Source organism: Pyrgilauda ruficollis, unplaced genomic scaffold (genome assembly GCF_017590135.1).
Source record: "Pyrgilauda ruficollis isolate IOZ18807 unplaced genomic scaffold, ASM1759013v1 scaffold37, whole genome shotgun sequence".
NCBI classification, from domain to species: Eukaryota; Metazoa; Chordata; class Aves; order Passeriformes; family Passeridae; genus Pyrgilauda; species Pyrgilauda ruficollis.
Window position 1 is genome coordinate 11,629,522 of NW_024525156.1, and position 15,733 is coordinate 11,645,254.

Genomic DNA, 15,733 nt, shown 5'->3' on the forward strand with positions numbered 1-15,733 from the left:
ACAGCACTGAACACTATACTGATGTCTCGGTAAAGAGGTTAAGTAAGGAGGTATTTCTATATCTCTGATGTCAGTAAAGGTAATTCTATGTCTTCATTGCTCATGTTCCCAACTAAAATGTCAGAAAACTAAGAAGGCAACAAATAAAAACTCAAAACAAAAAGCTTAAAAGCTTTTGTGGGTTGGCAAGAAATATTTTGTAAAGGGAAATGCAGTGTAGTAAAACTCAGTACATGTGGCATATTACAAAACGAAAATAGTTAGAAATTGAGAAGTAATTAGTTTGCAATGTACAACTGCCTTCACAAAGACATGCTGGACACTGAAGGTCTCTGGAGTCTAGTAGCCAAAACCAAATGAAAAGAAACAATCAAAAGAAATTAAAATCAGAAATAAGGATGAATGCATACTTTTCTATTTGTAGGTCAAGTTTGAAATTCAATTTTCAGGAATTGCATATTCTTTTCCTATTGATGTCCCTAAATTGACTTAATGGCTTTCTAATCTAGCTCTTTGGTAAATCCAGCTCTGGATAAATTAAAGTATTTTCCACATTTAACAGACACTTTTTTAATATATCAGTAAAGAAAAACACTTTCTCAACCAACTCAGAGGTATTATTCCAATTTAGCTTCAGAATTTAGAGGGAGCAGATCAGAGCTTCACTGAACAACTTTTTTCTCTTATGATTTAGGATGTAATAGCAATGCCGTGTTTGCGTTCAAAGGAGCGTTACTGCCACCGGAGGTCCTATTCATACTGAGCCTCAAACAGACACTCAAACAATAATTATCTGATCCTAAAAAGGCATTTGTTAAGTATCTGGAGAGCTGAGCTTGTCAAAACCTCACGGATACTGTATTTGCAGAAGAGTTTTAGAATGTATGAGAGGTAAAAGGTAGTGTCAGCTTTGAAACCTATGACTGAACAATAAAACCTACCTGTTCTCATATCCATGAATTGCATCCTGCTCAGTCATCACAACACGTCTTTTTTTTCATTCCTTTTCTGTGGTACCATGATGGCCTCCCCATCCTTTCATATTGCTTCTCCTCTTCTAGTATTAAGCTCCGCACCTTTTTTCTATACTTAAAGGCATTCCACCTCCTCTTATTCCAGCACCCTATCTAGCCTATGTTACACCAGATGTTGAGCAGTTTTTAGAGTAAAACTCTCTGAAAACCTGGGCATTTGATATTCTCAGAAACTTCAAGCAAGAGAAACAAAACCCAAGACTTTGTCACTGCAGATGATATGATGGTTTGATTTGTTACTGTATTTTTTTTTTTTTAATTGGAAAGAGCAGAGGGAAGTGAAGAAGATCAACATGCTGAATATCGTTTCACAGCATGAACAGGTGTTACAAGGAGTTGAGATATATAATAGAGGGAAGGAACAAGAATATTACTAAGTCCAAGCCTGTGGTGTGTTTGTATTTTTGCAAACACTCTTTTGTGAAATATGTACAAAAAAAACATTCTGAATGGAAACCAATCAAACAAAATAATGAAAAGAAAAAAATTAACCCAAGCGTCAAGAAATGATATTTTTGCAAGAATAAAGGGGAGTCATGAAAGCTATACAGTGGTGCTGAGACAATGTCTTTTCCTTACTCTGAGCTGCAGTGAAACACCAAAACTACCAATTTAGGAGCCAAAGGAGAAGTAGGTCCTGTTTTGCAGCATGGTGCAGTACATTCTTGCAATGAATTGTTTACACTGGAACACTATCTGTTTTTAAAACACCTTTTCATAGAATCCTAGAGTCCTTTACATTGAAAAAGACCTTTAAGATCATCAAGTCCAACCATAAACCTAACACTGTCAAGTCCACAACTACACCATGGCCCTAAGCACCACATCTATGGGTCTTTTAAATACCTCCAGGGACAGCGACCGGACAGCCTTTTCCAATGTTTAACAATCCTGTCCATGAAGAAATTGCTCCTAATATCCACTCTAAACCTCCCTCAACACATTGTGAGGCCATTTCCTCTCATTCTGTAACTTATTACCTGGGAAAAGAGATCAACACCCACCTGGCTACTAACTCCTTTCAGGTAGTTCCAGAGAGCACTAAGGTCTTCCCTGAGACTCCTTTCCAGCACCCCCAGGTCCTTTTCCACTGGACAGCTTTCTAGACCCTGCCCCCTGCCTGCACCCTTGCACGGGGTTGTTGCAACCCATGTGCAGGAACTGGCCCTTGACCTTATTGAACCTCACACCATTGGCTTTGGCCCATTGATCCAGACTGTTCAGAACCTTCTGCAGAGCCTTCCTACCCTCCAGCAGTCAACACTCACACTGAACTTGGTGTCACCTGCAAAGTCACTGAGGGTGCACGTAATCCCCTCATCCAGGTCATTGACAAAGATATTAAACAGGACTAAACACAATACTGAGCCTTGTGGAACCCCACTTGTAACTGGCTGCCAACTGGATGTACCTTCATTCACCAGCACTTCTGGGATCAACCATCAAGTCGGCTTTTTGCCCAGGAAACAGTGGACCTGTCCAAACCATGAGCAGACATTCTCCGGGAGAATTATGAGGGAAATGGTGTCAAAAGTTTTACTATAGTCCAGGTAAAAAAAAAAAACCACAGCCTATCCCTCATGCATTTAGTGGGACACCTTGTCATTGGAGGGAATCAGGTCAGTCAAGCAACACTTGCCTCTCATAAACCCATGCTGGCTGGTCTTCGCACCATGGTTGTCCTGCACATGCCATGTGACAGCACTCAAGATGATCTGCTCCATGACCTTCCCTGGCACTGAAGTTAGACTCACAGACCTGTAGTTCCCCAGATCCTCTTTCTGACCTTTCTTGTAGATGAAAGTGGCATTTGGTAACCTCCAGGCATCTGTGAGGTTTGTCCCCAGTTAGCCAGGGCTTCTGAGAAATGATGGAAAGCTGCTCAGTAAGCACTTCTGTTTGCTACATCATGTTATCATCCCACTTCTGCTGCAGCATGGGCTCCTCTCTCCATGGGTCTGCAGGTCTCTGACAGCAAGGAGGTCAGGTCCAGCACAGGCCTCCCCCATGGGTTCTCAGCCTCCTTTCAGGCATCCACCTTCTCTGGCACAGGTCTACTCCATGGTCTGTAGGTGGATCTCTGCATCCCAGAGGTTCTCCATGGGTTGCCAGGGCACAGCTGCTTCACCATGGTCTGCACCACAGGCTGCAGGTCACTCTCTAGTGACTGGAGCACCTCCTGTCCCTCTTTCTGATCTGATGTTGGTGTGTGCAGAGTTGTTCCTCTCACATGTTCTCATCCTACTCTTCTCTGGCCACAGTTACATCTGCCCGATAACTTTTGGTTTTTTTGTCTTAAATCTGTTATCTCAGAGGTGTTACCACCATTTCTATTTGGCCTGGCCTTGATCAGCAGCATGTTTGTCTTTGGAACAGCAGGCATTGGCTCTGCCAGACATGGAGAAAGCTTCTGAAAACTTCTTACAGAAACCACCCCTGTAGGCCCCTCCCCTACCAAAAACTGTCATGCAAACACAAAACACATGGCAACAAGCCTGAACAGATGATTTTTTAATAATTCAGAATAGGGAAAACAATTTTGTTTTCTGTCTTATAGTATGCTGTAAAATATAAATTGTAAAACACGCTGAAAAAATGAAACACACAGCCATTAGATTTTTTCTCTACATTTAACACTGTCAACTTTATTTTGATTAAAAATCTTGGTATCTTTGACATTCCTAGCAGCATTCCTTCATTGTAATAGTTAGCAATGTATACAATATATAAAATAGAACTCCCCAATCCCTTTCATGTAAGAGTAAATAAAGTGCTGAGGAAGCTTTCCTTATAAGGGATAATGGCCAGAACATTCTGCATACAAAGCCCTTTGCACACAGGACACATAGTAAGATGGTGTGGAAACAATCAATGCTGGCATAGCAGAGTGCAATAAAAGACAGATGTCAAACAATATGACAATGCAGTATAATGGGAACAGGGGAAAGTGGAAAGCCAGAGCATTAAGTATTTGATGAGATGTAGAATAGAAATTCTCTTCCCTTTCAGTACATAAACAGAAGGGTAGTAATTTGGGAGAGTGAGAGACATGTTTACAGCCAAGAGTGCACTGAAACTCTAGATCTGGATATGAATCTATCAAATTTGTCCAAGCCTGTTTTATGGTATTTCAGCATTTCCAACTCAAGTTGGAAAACAGGAAGGAAATAAATACTGTCAAAGCCTAAAAAGAGCTTAACAAAAAGTTGTATTCTAAATGCGAACACAATTTTAAAGGTCTTTCCTTCCATTCTTTGTGACATGATTAATCAAAAAGTGTTACGAAATGAAAGCAAAATAGGTCCCTATAAATGTTGCTTAAAGACTGTGTTTGTAGAAACAAAAGTAAAGACAATAAAAATGTATATTTTGGGTTTTTTTCCCCCCTTTGTTGTCTGTTGTCCTAAATATTGCAGGTGGCACCAGAAAAACCTGGTGAAAAGAAGCATGCACTTCAATACCTTGCACAACAGGGCCACTGCAGATGTAGATAACACTTTTCTCTCTAAGTTAATGACATGCAGATACCTTTGAGACCAAAAAGAATCAGTTCTATATAAATTCAATTTCATGAGAATTCAGTACAAAGAAGACTCAATATGAATGTTAGATATATTGCATTGAATTCCTGTTAAGAGAGAGAAAAAACTCAGCCATCTATTTATTTACTTCTTTTAACACTGGTTAACACCAGTCTTTGGATGGATTTACAGAATCTATTTCTGCACTGATCCTGAAAGAATCAAAAGCAATTACCAGGAAATGATAAAAAGAATGAGGGACAAATGCACTTCAAACACTTTTCATTCAGGAAATGGCAGGACCATACATGCTGGCTGTGTTCCAGTTTCAATATGTGTTTTCAGTCTAAATTATTTTTGTTCTCTCTCCCTGTAATTAAATATAGTGTAAGTGGAGTGCTAGATACACCTTATCTCTGCAATAGAGTAATTCCCCTATTAATGGAAAGATAAGAGGGAATAAAGTGAAATGAAGCTGACACTTAGCTCTGAATTAAGGCCAGAACAAGTATAGCAGTGAGACATTAATTTTATTTGTGTTTCTCGTTCTCTACCCCTAAGTTTTCCACTTAACGTTTCTGTTTCTGATTTTATCTTAGGAAAAACAGTATATATGGTTGTTGCTTTTATTAGCATGAAACAGAGACATTGTGAACTAGAAAAAATATCACAAAAATACTATATTTCTGACCTTAGCTTTAATCTTCAAACTAAGCATTATAATGAAATAGATTCTTAGGGTTTTCCAGATTTGGGCTTGTCACAGGACAGCTGGTGTGTAGCTGAACAAGATAAAACTGGCCATAACAAATCCAATTCAGCTGACCTGGCTCATGGCTCTAGAGAAGAGGTAACAGACACCTCAGGCAACCCTGTTCAAGTTTAGATGCAGACACACCACTGGCCAGAGAACTGGGTAGAGGGAGATCCCATCCAATCAGCTATCTAACCTGGGAAATTCAAAGCCCCTATAAAAAAGGCAGCCATAATAAACTTGTGGCTGTTTGTTGATGACTCTCAGTGTATTGTGTTGTGTTGTGTTGTATTGTGTTGTATTGTGTTGTATTGTGTTGTGTTGGGTGTCTGTCTCCAGCCCACGACCCCACGTAACAGGGCTGTTATGTGAAGTTCTATTTTACGTAACCACCTACTTCACTGGTCTTCGTAATGCAAAGACTGATTCCTATTCTCATTGTGTGATGCTTTGATATTAGGAGTCCAAAGTAGCAAGTAAAATCCATAGATCCTCACTCTACAGAGTAATTTTCTCTCTTTCTTATCAGTATTGGCTAATGACATGGAACTTGCATGGAAGAGCAGAGATTGTTAGAGTATGAAATAGAGTGAATACACTGTTCTGCTTGCAATAGTCACATTTTGGTAAGAAAAGCTCTAAAAATAAAATAAAATACAACCTCTAGTTTGATGTAGTTATCAACCAGCACACAATGAATGAAACATTGAGAGCCATGAACAATGTGGTCTACTAAAGAAAAAAAACCCAGTCAAACTACACAGCATTTAAAAACTCAGACTAGAGAATAGAAAAACTCAACCTAGATGGTAGACCAGATTTCCAAATGAAGAAAGAAAGGAAAAGAAAACACTGTAAATGGTACCAAAAAATGAGCCTGCATGGAAGATAAGTGGATTTTTTTTTCTATTTCACTGAAGGAGCAATGGGAAATTAATAAAATGAATGCTAGAAATGAAAACATGTTTACACCTGGTAAAGTTGTATAATGAGTAAGAGATAATGAGATGCAATTTTTCATTTGAAACCAAGAATCGAAACAGAAATAGACTAGATAAAAGCTGACCTTCATGTAAATATTCTGGAATGGTGCAGCTTTCTTAATTACAGACAGACTCATCATCTAACATGAGCAATCTCTGTGAGAAAGTAATCAAACAGAACAGCAATAAGGAAACTTCTTCCAAAAAAAACAATGGAAACCATCATCACAGAAAAAAACCCCAAACACAGTAAAGTTACTTTTAATTGAGAGACATATCAGTCTCTCATATCAATGAGAGACATATTGCAACATAAAGTTCAATACATTCTTGAAAAATGCCATGAAAATCTGGGTAACTCCTCAGGCCTGTATGACCTCTATCCTATTCAACTTCAGTGGTCACAAGTTTAATGATAGTTTAACAATATCTGCACTTCACTACTGCTTAAGTGTAAGTTTTTGTAGCTACTGATATAAAGTATAATAAGCAGGATGGAACATTCACTCAAGAACACAGAAATAAAATCATAAAGGAAGAATATCCAACAACTGAACAGGACAGCAAAGCAAAAGAAAAATAAAAAAAAAGCTACATATATAGTAAATACATACCTCCAACAGAGGAAAGCATCTACATTGGGACTCTGTTACAGACATTTCCAATATGCACACTGTACAATAAAGAAGCTGCCAACCATCCAGCTGCCATATTTACAATCACACTATTGGATCAATGACCCATTTCAGTGGCATTGTAAAGCCAGCAGCAATGTGATTGCAATAATATGAAGCTCTAACAGCCTGAAGGATTGCAACTAAAGCTTAGGAGACAGACAATGAAACCTTTCTCTGGTGGGTGGATACATTCAGGCTGTCAGTAAAAAACTCACAGAACAAGACACCTTTCTGCATCGAGTTCATAATGGTTGCACTGAGTTTATAACAGCTGGCACACCAAGGTGCTGGAAGAGGGAGGACATCATTGTAGTTTCTGTTCAGCTTTCTAATATAATGTGGGGACAAAACATCCTCTGAGTAAATTCACAGGCAAAGCAAGCTGCATTGTGTACATCCACAAAAGTGTGCAGAGAAACCAGTGAAGTTACTAAGCCAGAGAGGAAGAAGCACATTTCATCTCTTGAGACTAACCCAACACTTGTCAGTAGACTTGTAAGAGCAAGACAAATGTTAAGTAAACACAGAATCTACATTAAGACATACTTCCTGATTTATCCATGGCAATGTCATTCACATTGCTTGTGACACTAAATGGGCTCCGGGATTTTACACATGCTGTGTCAATTTTCCTCATGCCTTCTTCGTAGGTATCACAGAACATGAACACACTGTCAAGTTTCTCTAAGAAAACACAAGAACCGGAGACAGTCAAGATTATAGATGAGGATCTTAACCTATAATGGAAAGAAAAATAAATAAAAGGCAACACAGGACTATGGACAACCACAGGATTTCCACAACTCAACCAGTCTTCACTCTTAAATGACTGCCAGGATTTAAATACCATCCTAGAAGAAGACAGGCTGAAGCTGATTTAAGAACATAAAACCATAATCAAAACTAATGGATATATAGAATTTTTTTTTCTTCCCCCCCCCCCTCCTTTTGCTTAAATCTGTGAATATAATGTTTGGAAAAGCTGTGAGATGCTGAAGAAGGAAGCAGCAATCCAGGGAAAGGGGAAGTTCCATTTCAGAACTTTTGGCATCTGCAGTTGCTTGCAACTGGGTAGGCTGGAGCACTGTCTAAAATTCAGGTTGCATGTCTTGAAAAGCAAATAATGAAATATGTACATGCTTAGTAATTGCTATTACTTAGTAATTACTACTATGCTGCCACAATTTATGTGGAGGAGAGGCATTCCTACAAAGGGGGTATCTGTATCTGATAGCCTTTAATGGATGACAGTGGGATTTTCAATCATTTTTTGACTAAAGTGAATTTTTATGACTTTTTCAGCCTTAATATACATCATATGAAGACCCCAAAATGGACACCCGTTGACTTCAGAGATCTTCCATCCAGAGAAACTGAGAACCACTAAATAAAGTCTGAGTAGAAAAGATATGAAGAGAGTCCATTAACTGAGGGGAACAGCCAACTATTTTTCCAGATAATGCGAGTATACAGGAGAATCCCTTGAAGCCTTCAGATAGCTAACATACAAAGTGCAAGAATACTTATACACAATAAAAAAAACCCAAAAAACCAAAAAAGTTTAAAGAGATGCTTTTATTGGTACTCTGTGCTAACAAAACAGTGAGAGTTTAAGTGTACTTTCTAAATTATCAAAATATGGTCAACTTTGCATTTATGAAGCTTCCCCTAACTGCCTTGAATATTTTCAAAATGTTCTTCTAAGTACTTTCTCAGTCATGCAGAGAATCTATGTACTAGCAGAGAACTAAATTACGGTTTCTAAGACACTAGTTAGTTTTTCAACCACCAGCTCTTACTCTGAATGAATACAACTATAACTGAGCTATTATCACAAAATTTTCAGAGAATCTAATATTCTCTGTTCTTTTACTGAACAAGATTTGTTCAATAAAAAAATGTTCATAACATAAAATTTGTTCAATCTTAACACAGTCTTTTCCATAAGAATATTTTTAAATAACCTCTGTAGGAGACATATTATGGAGACACTTTCCAAGGCAGGATTTTCTAGGCATGAACTGAAGGGAATATCAAGGCATTTTTAATAATATCTTTACCTTTGAACTGAACAGCAGCAAAATTTTTGCCATTCCCACAATATTGTGACTGAGATAAAACATCTTCAGGGTTTACAGTGAGAAAACATACTTGATGACGCACAGTTGCAGGGATGTTTGGCAAGTCCCAGCAAACAGAAAATTACAGAATTACTGATTCTTTATTAACTAATAAGTACATGTCCATACACTTCACTGAATATAAAAATGGTGGATGTGCATAACATTCACCAAATGAGATATGTGACCTTGACTGAATAATGATCTATATAAGTAAAATAGTTGTTGAGCTGGATCATGGAATGAGGTGGTTTGTAATAAAGATCATATTATTGTGTCATACCTTAGAAGCTGAAGAAGAAAGGTCAGAACTAAAGATATTTAATTCACAGTGTCTATTTAATCAATGCATTGTTTCCAATAAATATAGTTATTACAACTACATCAGATTAAGAATGCTTCTCATTTTCTGTTTCTAATTGTTTCTATGAAGATCAAGCACTAGAACAGATGAATTTAACAATAACAATATTCTCAATAACCACAGGGTACCTTTTGCTCCACTGTTTCTTCACTTGTTACTCTGCAATTTGCCAGGCTTAGAAGAAAAATTAAAAATACCTACCTGACTACTTAAAGAGACAGCCCTTATCAACTCGTTCTATTCTGTCACAGTAGTTACTCTTTTCATTCTGAGTGACAAAATCAAAAAAGACATTAGAATATTTCTTCTGCTGGTTTTTGAGGTACTGAAATCCAAAAATCCTAGTGCTTGCTATTCCTGAGCACATTGACAGCAAAGCACTCGACAGCACTTCTCAAAAAGCTCTTCTAACATGAATAAATACATGATACAAGCAAACCCTCACACTCTAGACATCAATGACTTAACTGTGCCACCTTCTTTACACTCCTCCACTATTAGACCAGACTACGTATTTGAGGATGATTTGAGCCCAAATTCCAGGGTTTATTGTTTGTTTTTCAAAGAAAGAAAAGGAATGGAAAGCACATTAAGGGCCTAATGCCATCGTCTCTCATATCTAAACACATTGTATATGATGAATATTAAAAAGTGTTCAGAAGTGCTGTTCACAGACTGACGCAGACAAGTGGAGGCAGCTGGGAAAAAACCCCTACACTTGTAAAAAGGGTATTCAGGTTATGATTGTCATGTTCACGGGTTTTATGGGAACAGAACACATGCCAACAGTCTGAGGGCAAATGGAAACTTGTACTGTTTGGGAAAGCGGTCTAGTAAAACATTCAGTGATCCACTGCTGCTGTCTACTAGACACAGTTAAATAAATAAGTAAAAGAAATAAAACTGACAATGTTGTGTGCAATATCAAAACAATATAGGTTTGACTTTACTGCCTTATTCTGAAACTAACCTGCATATTAATGGTTCGTCAAGTTGGCAAAATGGATTGAGATTGTAATCCTTTACTGGAACTAGGTAATACTAAAGAAGCTATCTTAAACGATAGTGAATGAGTGACATAAGATTATAGTTTTCAACATCTCAAAAGGCATAAGGATAATTTGCAATATTTTTTATGTTATTTCAAATAAATTTTCTCATTGAAATAAAATTATTATTTTGGGGATGTCTCCCTGTGTTTAAATTCCGTATTTCATAGGTCATTCTTCAAAGGAAAAATACAAGTGCTTATACAAGATACAAATTTTTCCATGTATCCATTGAAAGGATACTTACAACTACTTTTGTTCACATGATTTAAAACTGCATACTGGTTAATTGCTTATCATTTTTTTTTCCCAGAGATAGCTTTGTTTGTTTTTTCCAACAGGTATAGTTTATATTTGCTGGGATTTTTATAAAACTCTTTGGTGCCACTAAATTGTTTTTTTTTTGTTTTCATGGGGTTCTTTTAAGTTTTTTTGAAAATTTACTCTTTTTAGTATGCAAAGTCATACAGTATGTGAACGTATCCTCAAGAAGCACTGTTATTATCTCAAAAGTGTCAAAATATGTATTTTTGCAGCTACAAAGATAAAGATAAAAATAGATGGCTGGACTTAATTTATAAAGTGAATTATAATATGTTCATAAGAATAATTAATATTTACTATACTTACTATAATTCTTTTTGTCCATGTAAATAACTGCTCATATTTCTGGGTTTTATTAGGCAATTTTCCTGTCCCTTAGATTTTTAATGTCTCTGGAACCATACTTGTGACAGGTTTTAATGCTTGCTTTTTTCTGTTCCCTAGAAGTCAGCTCCTGTGTTACAATTCGGTGGTTAGTGATTTTGACCCCGCTTGAAAACCCTTTTCTGTAACACACTGCTGGTCATCCAAGAGGCAGATCAAAAGTGCTACCCACTGAATGAGTAGTTGGCAACAAAAAGGGAATTCCTCGTAGGAAACTGGTTTAGTTTTAAATGGCAACTCCTGAGAAAATACTTAGATGGCCTGAAATGTCACAGCATTCTGCTCTGAAGGATTACTGTTTAAATTGTATTTTTGACAATTAGCAAATGTGTGCAAACGGTGTCATCCTGGTTGCAGAGAGGGGGTGAAACCTAGGAGCAGTGTGTGCATGGCCAGGTTCTGTACCACGTACATCATCACTGGGAAAGAGTGGCTTTGGGGGGAAGAAAAAGGAAAGTACCCCTGGAAGTGCATCATTTTGTCTCCCTCTCTTCGTTGGGGGGGATTGCCAGGATCAGCTCTGTGAACCACATCCTCTGAGGTTCCCCATCCCCTTCCCATTCCAGCAGAGATGCAGCTCCAACACACAGTGCTGAAAAGCAGCACCAGCTGCTTAACTCTAATCCTAACCCTGACCTCTAGGGAATGGAGCAGCAGAGGTGAGCCCAGTTCCAGCTGAGATGAGCCAAAAGGAGCTGAGTCGTGCCACATGGGGCAGGGTGGAGCAGTCTGAAGTGTCAGTGCTACATGAATTTGAATCAGCAGAGTGCAGTGGTCTGGAAAAACAATGGGCAGTACAGTGCAGACAATCCAGATTTTTTGAGATTTGTCTGTCTTTGTTTTTCATTGTTTCAGGGATAGGAGTGCCTGCTGCAAGGAGCACCCTCCAATTTGTCTTTGTCTGGGAAACCATGCAGTGCTGCTCACAGGAACAGCTGTCACCTTGCTTTTGTCCCATCAAACACATTGAACTAAGTTGAGCTGGTGAACGCCTTTTTGTGTGTAACACACCTTGTCTTTTTGTGCACTTTTTTCATTAATATTGTTGCTATTAATGTGCTTTTCTTCTTCAATTGTTTTTTGCTTTCAGTAAATTTTTATCTCAACCCATAATCTCTGCTGTTGTCCCTCTCTCGCTGGAGAGAGTGGGGGAAAGTGGGGGGGGCTTATTTGGAGTTTAATTTTGGTCTAGAATTAAACCACCAAATTTGTTATCTTCAAAGTAATTTTCAGTGTAAACCTTTGCAACTTTTTTTTTTTTAGTTCATAACTGGATAAAATTGACTTTATATGACACCTTATTTGGGTTTTCATCAGTGACTCAGAGCTGAAAAAGGCAGTCCCCTACTATGTCTAGTCATCCAACACCACCTGAATATTTTATGCTTCCTGGTGAACATAACCTAACCTAGCCTAGCATGATGCTCTAACACATGCTGTCAGAAAGACTTGCTTTGATACAGACTTCTAGAGCTGGAGGCTTAAATGGGAATTCTGGACAATGACTATATAAATAATCAAAGGAGAAAAATAAAAGTAAAAAACAAAAAGAAAATCCATAAAGACAAAATCCTGTCACTTATGTTAACATCTTTTCTGGCACAATATGTATACCTAACCTGCACCCTCCTCTGTGCTAGTATTGTATAGCTGTTATTGTACTATGGGGAAAAGAAAAGGGAGAATTTTTGGCAATTAAAATAACCCACCTTTGAGGTTCTATTTTAGATGGACCTTTCCAGTAATATGATGTGTAACACAACCTATACAGAGTAACATTAACTCAACTGTTGTGGCAATAACAAAGAGCCAGAGGAGGAGCACGAGCTTCTTAAGGTGCCTTTTGACTTATTCATCAAAGTGAAGAACTCCATAAATACCAAACTTTCTGGTCCAGCCTTGAAGGCTGACAGCAGAAGATACAAGTGTGGAGACGATGAGGGCCCATATTTTTCAGAAAATTTGTTGACTGGGCAGGCTGGGAGACGCAAAAATGGGAGTCATATACACCTCAATTATTGTAGATATTTTACTTACTACTGAGCACAGAGCCTGTATTTTGGCACTGAATGAAAGCAGGAATGAAACAAAAATGATGGTTCCACATTTGATTGCATTTAGACTATAGGAACATTTGAAAAGCAAATCTAGAGTGCAAATCTTTTGGCTTAAATAATTTCTTTGTTTTGCCATAAGCAATGATGAAAACTGTCTTGGGTTATATTTACTTAAAATGTGTAAAATGTTAGTATAAAAGAAGTCTCAAGTAGAGAGGGTATTAGAAAGCAATGAAACCAAAAATGCAATTAAGCTTAAATAGATGTCAGTTTTGTCTCTAATGACTTTTTGTTATTTGTTGTATTCAATTCAATAGAGTGTCCAAATATATTTAATAAGGTTTTAATTAGATACAATGCCTTTTGCTTGCCTCTATATGAGTTTCATTACAGTAATTGCTTTAGGAATCTGAGCAAACATTATAAGTCATCAGTTAATGAAAAATGGGTTTGCATAATTCACTCAAAAATTTCATTGGATTATCCCCATCTCAAAAAAGTATGAGCAAATTCAAAATTAAAGAGACAATAAAATACTACTCATCAATAAACCAGCTCATGTGCTAAATCAGACATATTTATTCCTCCTGTTGTTTAAAGTCATAAGAGATGCAATGCCTATATAATAGGACCACTATCAGCCTGCATTTAGAGAACAGTAAATGTAGAGAGAAAGCATCCAAAAAATTCTTTTGTATTTTGCTTCTTATTTCTGGCCATAGACATTGCATTACTAAACATTCAGCTGAAGCAAACTTTCTTTTTGCTCAGAACCAAAGACTTGTGTTTTTCAGTCCTCCGAAACTGCCTTAGTTAGATTTTTTCAAATTAAAATATTTATAGAGTGATGACAAGATAGGAAAATACATATAAACTTATTTTCAGGAAGGCACAGGTAATTTCATTCAATGCACTTTCTCTGGGAAGCTTATTTGATGAAACACGCATTAATCTTATTGATGCTTAGTTTTGCCTCTAGTTCACAAATACTCTATGCAGGTTTATTCAAGAGAGTTACAGGGATGGAGTCCATACTTTAGATATTTGTGGACTATGTAAACAGTTTGGTTTACAATTTTTTAAAGCTCTCCACACTTCTTCCGCTCTTTTCACAATGTCTTTATTTTGTGGAAAGGAGAAACTATTAAAATTTAGATTATTGAATGATTTGGGTTAGAAGGGACTTCTAAAGATCATGTAGTCTACCTGCCAGGAATAGGGACATCTGCCAATACCTATCAGGTTGCCCAAAGCCCTAAGCAACCTGACCTTGAACACTTCCAGTGATGGAGTATCCACAGCTCCAGACAACCTGTTCTAGTCTCTCACTGCCACCATGATAAAAAACCCTTTGTCATTATGTTCAATCTAAATCTACCCTCTTTCAGTTTAAGATTGTTGCCATTTGGTTGCAGACTTTGGAAAAGAGTAAAATTATGTCAGTGGGTTGTCTGTATTGAACCCTCCGATGTATTCAAGACCACGCTGGGTGGGCAACGTGGTCCTGTGAAAGATGTCTCTGCCCTCTGCAGAGGGGTTGGAACTAGATGATCTTTATGGCTCCTCCCAACCCAAACCATTCTATGATTCTATGAAAAACAGTGTTAGAACTGTGCAGCAACACAGGAAAATATAATAGTCACATGCTTTTAACACCATATATGGTATTAAGGGTTTATACACGAAGTATTATACTGGTAAATCTCAGCAGCAGCAGCATCTGTTTCAGCTTTATCAGACTATGTATGAATGTAAACCTTTCTCCTTTGCCCCATTAGCCAGTTCTCCACATATGTGCACATAAATATGCTCAAAGAAGCAAGCATAATTTAGTCAGGGCACTCTTTCCTGTCTTCCTTCTCCATCAGCTCCAATATCAGCTACTCCAATGACAGATTATTGCACAGAGGCAGGAAGTATATTTCTTACCTTCATTCCTTCTTGAATTTGAATTCTCTGGCAGAAACAGCAGCTTTGGGCTCTCTGACAGGCATGCAAAGGCAGGTGCTACTTTAAAAGTCATTGCCTACTTCTTCCCAGAGAAATATTCCGTTTATCATGATGTTCTCTGTGCCTTTGAGCACACATAAGCTAAGTACACTGAGGATCCACCACAGCTCACAAAAGATAGCAAATATACTGATTTTTGTTTCTTCAAAATTCAAACCTGAGGAATTTTACCTTGAGATGAAAGCTTTAGAGATTGTAAGAAGACACTCTGAAAACCCTACCCATAGAATTTCACAATCTGTTTTCTCCTAAAGAAGACAAATGGAAGATATAAACAAATTTTGCCTCAAATAGAAATTCTTGGCAACAAATGGGAAGTCATCCTATCAATTAGATAAATAGGACAGGGTTTTTATATTTATTCTTTATATTACAGAAGTGTGTGGTAGGAAAGACAGAAGCCTACATGAAACATATATACAAGCATACATTAATACTGCAAACATGCAATATTTG